General features: G+C 39.8%; 1 pseudogene; it reads left to right on the forward strand.

Moving 5' to 3' along the window:
* Positions 1-295: 295 nt before the first annotated feature.
* On the forward strand, positions 296-4754 carry LOC109450827 (ADP-ribose pyrophosphatase, mitochondrial; annotated as a pseudogene).
* Positions 4755-8966: the final 4212 nt, after the last annotated feature.

The following is an 8966-nucleotide window of genomic DNA, read 5'->3' on the forward strand; positions in this document are numbered from 1 at the left end:
ATTAGTTTTGTTTTTACTGGAATTCATTGGATCTTTAAAATACTAATGTGAATCCTGAATTTCTAAGGGAGGGTGGTGAAATATGTAGGATTTCCCCAAATATATTTGACCATCAAATCGTTTATTCCTTAAACATCCTTCTCATGGGACTAGTGTAACATGGAGTAAACTTTGGGAAATGTTAAATACCCTTTGAGTTTCAATTAGAGTATACAGCACTCCATTTGTTCTAAAACCATCTATTTCAAATGTTAAGATACCTCTCCCTAGGGTTTGTTTTCTTAGATACAATGACTTAGCCTGTACCTCTTCTTCTCATTATTTATTTTTTCAGGACCTAGATGCTGTTATTTCTCAGCCTAAATTTCTCCAGAAAAAGAAATCATAGGTTGTTTGACCGATGTGAGCTACTCAATGCCCATAATTATTTCAACTATCCTGTTCTAATGTACTTGGCTTTTAAGGTGTGGGGTCAAAAAGTTAACGAACGGTAACTGTACTAATGACAACTAGCATTTTTCAGTGTGTACGGTAGGGCCGGTATTGTGCTAACTGCTTTACATCCCACTTGCCACACCCTATAAAGAGAGATGTTTCTATTTCCATTTCACACAAAAGGACACTGAAATGACCTTAAGTAACTGCCCAAGAAGGTCCCATTTAAGGCTGGGAAGCTGGGATTTGAACCTGATTGTGTTCAACTCTTAAGGGTTACCCGGCACTGCTCTTTCACTATTAGTTCTATTTTTTTAATGTAACTACTGCCTCCCCAACCAGAATCCTTTCAGGGCAGTGGCCACATGAGCCAGACCTGAGTCCAATCTTCTGTGCTTCACACAGCACCTGTCATGCTGTAGCCAGTATTCCTTTGAAAACAAAGATACAATAACTCGTCTAAGCCAGTCAGCTACTAAATGATGAGCCCGGATTGGAAACCATCTCCCACACCACACGCATTACGCTTCATGGATTTCTCACTAGGACCATGCTCCGTACACCAAGGGAGCACTCCCTCCCCTTCTAGCCACACTCACGAGGCTTTGAGTGTCCCAAACAAAGAATTTTGTCTTCTCCAACACATTCATTCTGCCCTCTCCCAGAGAGCTGTTCTAGACCTAGTGAACTAAATCTATCCATAATGGCTGGAACCCTGGTCAGTAAGCAAGAAATCACTTTTCTTGGTGTGTATGAATTTTGTTCGCAGTGTTTGGATGATTTTCTCAACCCAAGCACTTTGCTTTTGAAAGCTGTATCAGATGTGGAAATCTTTCAACCCAAAATGAAAACATGAAGACTTCCCATGGGGGTGCTGGGCGGGGTTTGTCGTGCGCCCCCCACCTGCAGGACTGCACCATTGGCCCCGCTCGGTCTTGGCACCCCGGGGTAGCTGTCGAAGAGCCCCACCTGAGCAACTGAAATCCTTGCGGGCTGTTGCATAGTGGATGGCTGGATACCACCCGGCAAAGGCTTTAGCAACAGTATCTCTCCCCGTGACTGTGGCCTCTGTGGTAGGCAGGCCCCGCAGCTGCCCGCAAATCCCCCGTGGGTTTCCTCCAAATTTCATCATGTCAGATTCGAATGGCACTGCTGAGAACCCCCGCAAGAAGGCCAGGACATCTCTGTACCCAGGCTCTAAAGTAGAGTGAAGCCAGGTCCCCCACGAGAAAGTGAGCTGGCTGGTTGCGTGGCCAGACTACAAGCCTGTCGAGTACACTGCCAGCTCTGTCTTGGCCCAGCTCACGTGGGCAGACACCCTGGTAGGTGAAAGAAACTTCTGTTCCTTAACAAAAAGGATGGATGTGTTGAGAGAAGGAGCCAGAATGATTTGTAGGAAGATGAAAATGGTAGACCTAGAAATCCTGCAGGTCGGGCAGAGCTGGTTGGCTGAGGGCTTTGGGGGGCGTTGGGGTCCCAATCATGCTGCAGATCTCATCTTAACCAGGTGGGAAAAGGAGAGTAAGGAAAATAAAATTATCCACCCTGTTTCCGGGAAAAGCATCCTGCAATTTGTAGCCATCAAAAGGAAGGGCTGTGGAGAATGGGCCATCCCAGGCAGGATGGTGGATCCAGGAGAGAAGATCAGTGTCACACAGAAGAGAGAATTTGGTGAGGAGCCCTTGAACTCCTTACAGAAATCCAGAGCAGAAATACAGGAATCGGAGAAACAATTGCACATACTATTCAGCCAGGAACACTTTGTTGTCTATTAATGCGATGCGGATGAGCCTCAGAACATGGATAATGGGTGGAGAGAGACAGAGGAAGGTGAAGTAATGGATTATTGTGGGGACAAAGCCCCAAAGAGCAGTTTCCAGGCTCTCGGCCTCATATGGAGGGGTGCTGGCTCGGGTAGTAGATGGCCATCAGCTGTGGCTGGTTGGCCATCAGCTATAACCATTGAGCCGTTGGCCACTAATATAACTGCTGTGGCTACGGAGGAGAGTAGAGGAGCAGAGTCGAGGAGAGTGGAGGAGAGTCGTCGGTCGGTTGGCAGAAAAGCGGAGAGCAGGTCGCACCTCCTGTGAACCCAGCCTCCCGTGAGACCATAGTGGTATGACTTCCCTACCTATGGCTCCGTGGGTGTTCCTTTTGGGCCTGGCCACATCCTGTGTTCTTATGTGGGGAGCGGGACCAGAGACCCCGCCAGACGCCCCCCACGACAATCATCTTCCTCTGGAAGCTGGCGATGATGTCAAGAAAGCAAAATGGGTGGACATTAATGATAAAATCAAGCTTTATGCCAGCTACTCTCAACTTATTCAACTTGTGGCTAAGAAACGAGGTGCCCACTGGAGTGAGAAAATGTACCCTGACTTCCATGGATGGCAGCTTGGAGTCTCATGTGAGCCCAAGGCCCTCAAATGAACGTGGGTGGATAAGAAGCCAAGAGCCCAGAACTCTCACTGAACAGGACAGGGAGGGTCACTTCTTCTGGTGATTGTTTCTAAAACTATTCACAGTATGAAGGCTTTGCATCAGGGAATAATACCAAGTATGTCAAAAAATACAAGTGGGCACTTTGGTCAATGTTGCTCAAACAGTAGTTCGCCATAATCAGAAGTGTCTGGATGCTGATGGTAACCACTTTGAGCACCTCTTGTAATGGCAGAAGTCAAACGTGACTTATATTCATCTTGTGTTATCAGCATATATTGAACGATGCAATCTGAATACAGTTTTTTCCTTTCTTAAATGTGTATACATTTTTTGTCACCCTCTATATCAGACAAATATGGGGGAATCACAAACTTTTTGGCTTTCCAACTGGAAGAAGAGGAATATAGTCGCCTGTTGTATATGTTGTATACAAGACTTTAACCAAATTATGCAACTAATGCTCTTTGAAGAACTATGGATAAAACAACGATAACTTCTTACCAACCACTGCTTTTCAGCCAGCTTGCATTTGTCAGTTCTTTCTTATAATGTGTTAAATTATGAGCTAGTCTAATGTATAATCTGATTTTTTGGATAACATTTGTTTTTCAAATTTAGCTTTATGTGGTCTTGTATTTGTTGCTTTCAAGTATGGAAACTCTCTGATTATACTTGTTTTCAGAACCTTCAGTTTTATGGGAAAAGTTCCATCTCTATTTTAGTCTGTGAGAATCAAGTACTCATGAACCAGAAAGAAAAAATGCAGTGACAAAATGAGCTGAATATCCAGTCCTCTGGTTATCAGAACTGTTTCTGTCTGAACAGAATAGACTAAGCTAAAGACATATGTTGCATTTCAGAAGATGAGACCTTCATTTCAGAAGATCCTAAAAATGCGAAATCTGTCATGAGGAAGTCTTTATCAGGAGATGTATGTAATCTCAGCCTAATAAAAATACAATTCACACCTACCTTTTCTTCCTTAAACAGACACACACACACACACACACACACACACACACACACACACACACACACACACCACAGACACCGTAATCATTGCAAATCCCTGAAATAACAAAGGTTTAGTGTCTCAAATTTAACATATCCAAAACAGAATTCTTGATTTTTTTCCCCCAAGAAAACTGTTCTTGTATCTCTCTTCCCTGGTAATTGGCATCCAAATCCACCCAAGTTGCACAAGAAATTAAGGTATTAGCCTAGATTCCTTGCTTTCCCTCAACTCCTACATCCAATCTACCTACAAAATTCAGTCAACTCGACCTCCAACGAAACAGATCCAGAATCACTCACTGCTTTCCACCTCGACTGACCACCCTACTCAAACCACCATCCCTCCTTCTATAGACTATTGCCTCCTAGCAGGCCTCCCGCCTTCGATTCTTGTCTTCCTGGAGGTTATTTTCCACAAAAACATGACATGACATTTTCCACCCCTCTTAAAACCATCCAATGGTTCCCTTTTTTACATAGAATAGAACACAAACTCCTTACCCAGGCCTACCTATTCTGGATGATGCCTATGCTTTAGTCTGACCTGGTCACATTCCACCCTGAGCTAGTCTAGACTTTCTCTTCCCGGCATACTTCATATTTGCTTCTCCCCCAGGGTGTTTGCTTTACTTTTCCCCGTCTAGAATGTCCTTCCCTATCTTTACAAAGTCAGTCTGATCTCATTCAAATAACACTTCCTTGAAAAGATATTTTTTTGGCCACCAAATCTGAAATAGCCCACCCGATCCATTTCTACTCCTGTACCCTGTTTTATTTTCTATGTAGTATTTAGTACCATCTGAAATTATCCTGTATAATTTTGTCTACTTACAAGAGAGTCTAGGAATTTTTCTGTGTTGTTAACTGCTATACCCACAGTATCTAGAATAGTGTCTGGCATGTCAACAAATTATTTGCTGCTGTTAACAGTCTTCTATGTATTCTTCTCTCGTTAAAAAAATTATAAATGTGATGACATTACACTTGGCCTAACTTTCTTATTTAAAAAATTTTATTTTGAAATAATTTTAGACTTAACAAAAATGTTGCAAAAATAGTACACAGAATTCCTGTATAATTCTTCACCCAGCTTCCACAAATGCTGAGAACTTAGCATTGAACTACTTATTCACGTAGTACAATTATTACAATTATTGAAACCTGAAAATTAACATTAATTTAATACTTTTTACTGTTAACTAGCTATAGAGCTCATTCAAAATTTACTCATCATCCCACTAATGTCCTTTCTCTGTTCTAGAATCCAAGGATTCCATCTTTCACTTAAGTGCCGTGTCTCCTTTATTTCCTCCAATCGGCGAAAGTTCCTCAAGTTTTTTTTGTCTGTTTGTTTCATGACCTTGACACTTTTCAAAGTACTGGCCACTTTTTTACGAATGTCTGTATCATATTTATTTGCACATCCCCAGTGTCTGATCCAGAGTAGGTACTCAATAAACGTCTGCCAAAAAGAACTGAAGAGACATGAGGTTTTGCATACTCAACTGCAGTTTACCTGCTAACATTTCTCAGGCTTCTTGCCTTAATCCAAAAGTATTTGTATTGGTGCAACTTCCTGCCACTTTCTACTCCTGGTCAAGGTTGGGCAATTGTTCACTTTGATGAATCATTCCAGTTACTCTCAGCACGCTGCTGAACATTGTTTTCTTTTTATCAGGGTCTTTATCAAATAGGGTGACAGACTGTTGAAAGTAAAATTATGGGGAATTACAAAGTGCAAGGGTGGCGAGGGTTACTTCATTACTTGCTTAAAGTTTGATCCACTGTATCCCTGTGTTCATCCCTTTTCCCTTCTGTCTAGTAATACCAGTAACAGGTACATTTAGTCAGTGCCAAGCACTGTGGATACATCATCCCTAATGCTTTCTTGTCAGGACCAAATGAAACATTTTAAGTCAACCTTTTATGAAGTCAAGAAAAAAATCTTCCTTATGTCACTTCAAACTAGCAGCTTTGTGAGAGTAGAAGCTACACTTTCCTTCCTTTTCAACATGTTCTATAGCTGCTATATATTTAGAAAGATGCTGAATGAATATAAAAGTTAAACATTTTTTTCCTTTACAATTAAATAATTTAGAATGAAGTAAGGAGTCAATACTAATAAAAGCCATTTTATTCAGCTCCAATGAGTTTTGTAACGCTGAAGTTTGCATATGACAGTATACTTTCTAGGAGAGAAAAATTTTGCCTTTTGAGAGTTCTTGAAAGCTTTTGATAGTATACACTTTGAAAAGGGAAGAATGTCAAGGCTTTCCTCATGGTTATATGTTATGTGGGAAGATCAAATTTCGATGTACTAAGTTTTGCTCCTGGATTTGTCACTAACCAGCTATAGGAACTTGGGCAAGTGCTTCACCTATCCAAATTTCCTTGTAGTTTATAATTCTATAAGTGTTAAATTGATATGTGTAATAATTTTATATGTATATTATTGGAGAGAGTGTATAGATTTACACATTTATAAATATTATACATTTATAAAAGGCAACTTTTTCAAAATAGGAATAAGGATTTACACATGGAAGAAACCTGAATCCTGCTATGACTGGAATTTCTTTAAGAATAGTTGAAGTTGGTGTATTAGTTATATATTTCTATTTAGCAACATTACCTCAATATATGGCCTAAAACAATACACATTTATTATGTCAGTTTCTGTGGATCAGGAATCTGAGCACAGCTGAGATGCTTTAGGTTATCATAAGGCCACAATCAAGGTGTTAACTTAGGGCTGCTGTCTTATCTGAGGCTTGACTGTGGAAGGATCTGCCTCCATGCTCATGTAATTGTTGGCAGCATTCAATTCATTCCAGGCTGTTGCACTGAGGGCCTCAGTTTCTCGGCTGTAAATCAGAGGCTGCCTTCAGTTGCTTGCTACTTGGCCCTCTTCATTGGCCAGCTCACAGCATGACAGCTTGCTTTCCCAAAGCCAAGAAGAGAGAGTTTCCTAGCATAATGGGTTACCGTGTTATGTAATGTAGTCATGTGCATGTATTCATGTACAGCCTGTCACCTTTGCTGTATTCCATTGGTTAGAAGCAAGTCGCAGGTCCCATCAATACTCAAGAGGAGGGGATCACATAAAGCATGAATACCAGGAAGTTGGGATCATGGGGACCACCCTAGAGTCTATCTGCCACAATTGGAAATTTACAAAATGGATGTGAGCAGTAGAGTAGGGTGGAATTCTAGGAGCCACCCGACCTCCAAAACATGCCCACGTATAAACCTTGCAACAAGGAAAGCATCCTGTTTCTCTCTTAGTCTCCGTTTCAGAAAATGCTACTATCCGTAGTTCAGTCCTCAAACGTAGGAGATACCTTTGACTCTCTGTTCTCTCTAGCCAGCCCACCCTCCAATCTAAACCACAAAACCCATACTAAACATGACTTCTCTCTCTATTTCCACTGTTTCCCCACCATTCCCAGTTATCACTCCTTCCCCAAACATCGTTTGACTGTACCTCTCAACTGGGCTTCTGGATTCCACTCTTGTCCTCCCTTATGACCCACTCTTCATACAGCAGCCAGAGTATCTTTTCTTAAAACAAAAATCATATCATGTTATTCTCCTGCTTAAAATCTTCCATTGGCTTCCTACTGAATGCAAGTTCCAAACTCTCTTTATCTGACCTCTGCCCTTTTCTCTAACCTCATCTGTTTCATTACATTTCTCTTTATACACAACTAATTGTTTAATTGTTATAATGACATATATTTTAGATTTCATAATCTAAAACTAATTTAAAGTAAATAAAATTAGTATTATTAAATACTATAACAAAGAATACAATATCACTTGAACAGGGTAAAGTAAATTTTAATAAAGTTAAGCACTTGAGGCTAATTTTTTTTTGAATGAAAGAAACATTATTTAGCAATTGTAGCTTTATGGCTACTGCATCCTGTATCAGACAATTTGGTCCAAAATGAGATACCCTAAATGAGATGAACGTTTGAAATAATATAAGTTCCCAACTTAAACTACTAATATAGGTTGAACCTAAGTAACAGAACAGGTTTATCTACAAAGTGGTGAGTTTGATTATTTCAGAGGGGGCAAGCAAAATGTGTTATATATGTGGCTTATTAGTTGAGCTTAATCAAAATTCAAAGTTATAAAATCATGTCCATAATAAAATCTAAAAGTAGGGTTACACACTTATACAAGTTAATTTTCTTACATTTCTAACTGGTTAAAACCAGGAAAATTCACTTTCTAATTATCTGGAGCCAATGTATTCATTTATCATTTATCATAGATTATCCAAACAACCTAGGTATGTTCCCTCAGATGAGTTACAATGAGAGAGCACAGCCTTTAGAGAGAGAGTGACTAGAATTGAATCTGGATTCTACAGCTCAGTAGCTGACTGACTTTGTTCGGTATATTCAAACTTTCTGAGCCTCATTTCCCTCATAAGTAAAAAGGGATACTCTCTCAGAATTATTTTAAGGATGAAATGAGGCAACTTATTTATTGGCACATTGCAGATACTCAGTATACGTTATTTTCTCTTTTTTTTTCCAATCACTGCTTGTCTAATCAATCCAAAGTACGATGAATTGGTCTGCTTTCCATTTCCATTCCCATTATGTTAAACCTGGGATCAACTTGGGCAGAAGAAAAAAAATGAAAAAAATATAAAGGCAGAATCACCAAGACTAATCTGACATAGAAGAAGAATGAGACAGAAGCCACGTAGGAGTCTAAGATTCCAGTTGGAAGTAATAACTTACATAGGAAAGCTGAAGGAATTTGTGTTTATTTGTGGATTAGTAAATCATGGAAAATGACAGGACACTTTTTGGTAAATGATATTATTTACTTATTGAATAATCTATGCTGCTGTTCCTCTCCCCTGCATTTTAAATGTAATGAATATTAATTTGAAATAGAAAATCTGTGTGGTTGTCAGGGTACTTTAGAAAATTAATTGTCAAGTATTGAATTTAATGGAAACTCATTACTTACATTTTTCATCAGAAGTAGTTTTTTTTATCAGATGAGTATTCTTTCACTATCATTTCATTTCCAGAGTAGCAGGGCCTTTT

This window comes from Rhinolophus sinicus, linkage group LG07 (assembly GCF_036562045.2).
Source record: "Rhinolophus sinicus isolate RSC01 linkage group LG07, ASM3656204v1, whole genome shotgun sequence".
In the NCBI taxonomy this organism is placed as follows: Eukaryota; Metazoa; Chordata; class Mammalia; order Chiroptera; family Rhinolophidae; genus Rhinolophus; species Rhinolophus sinicus.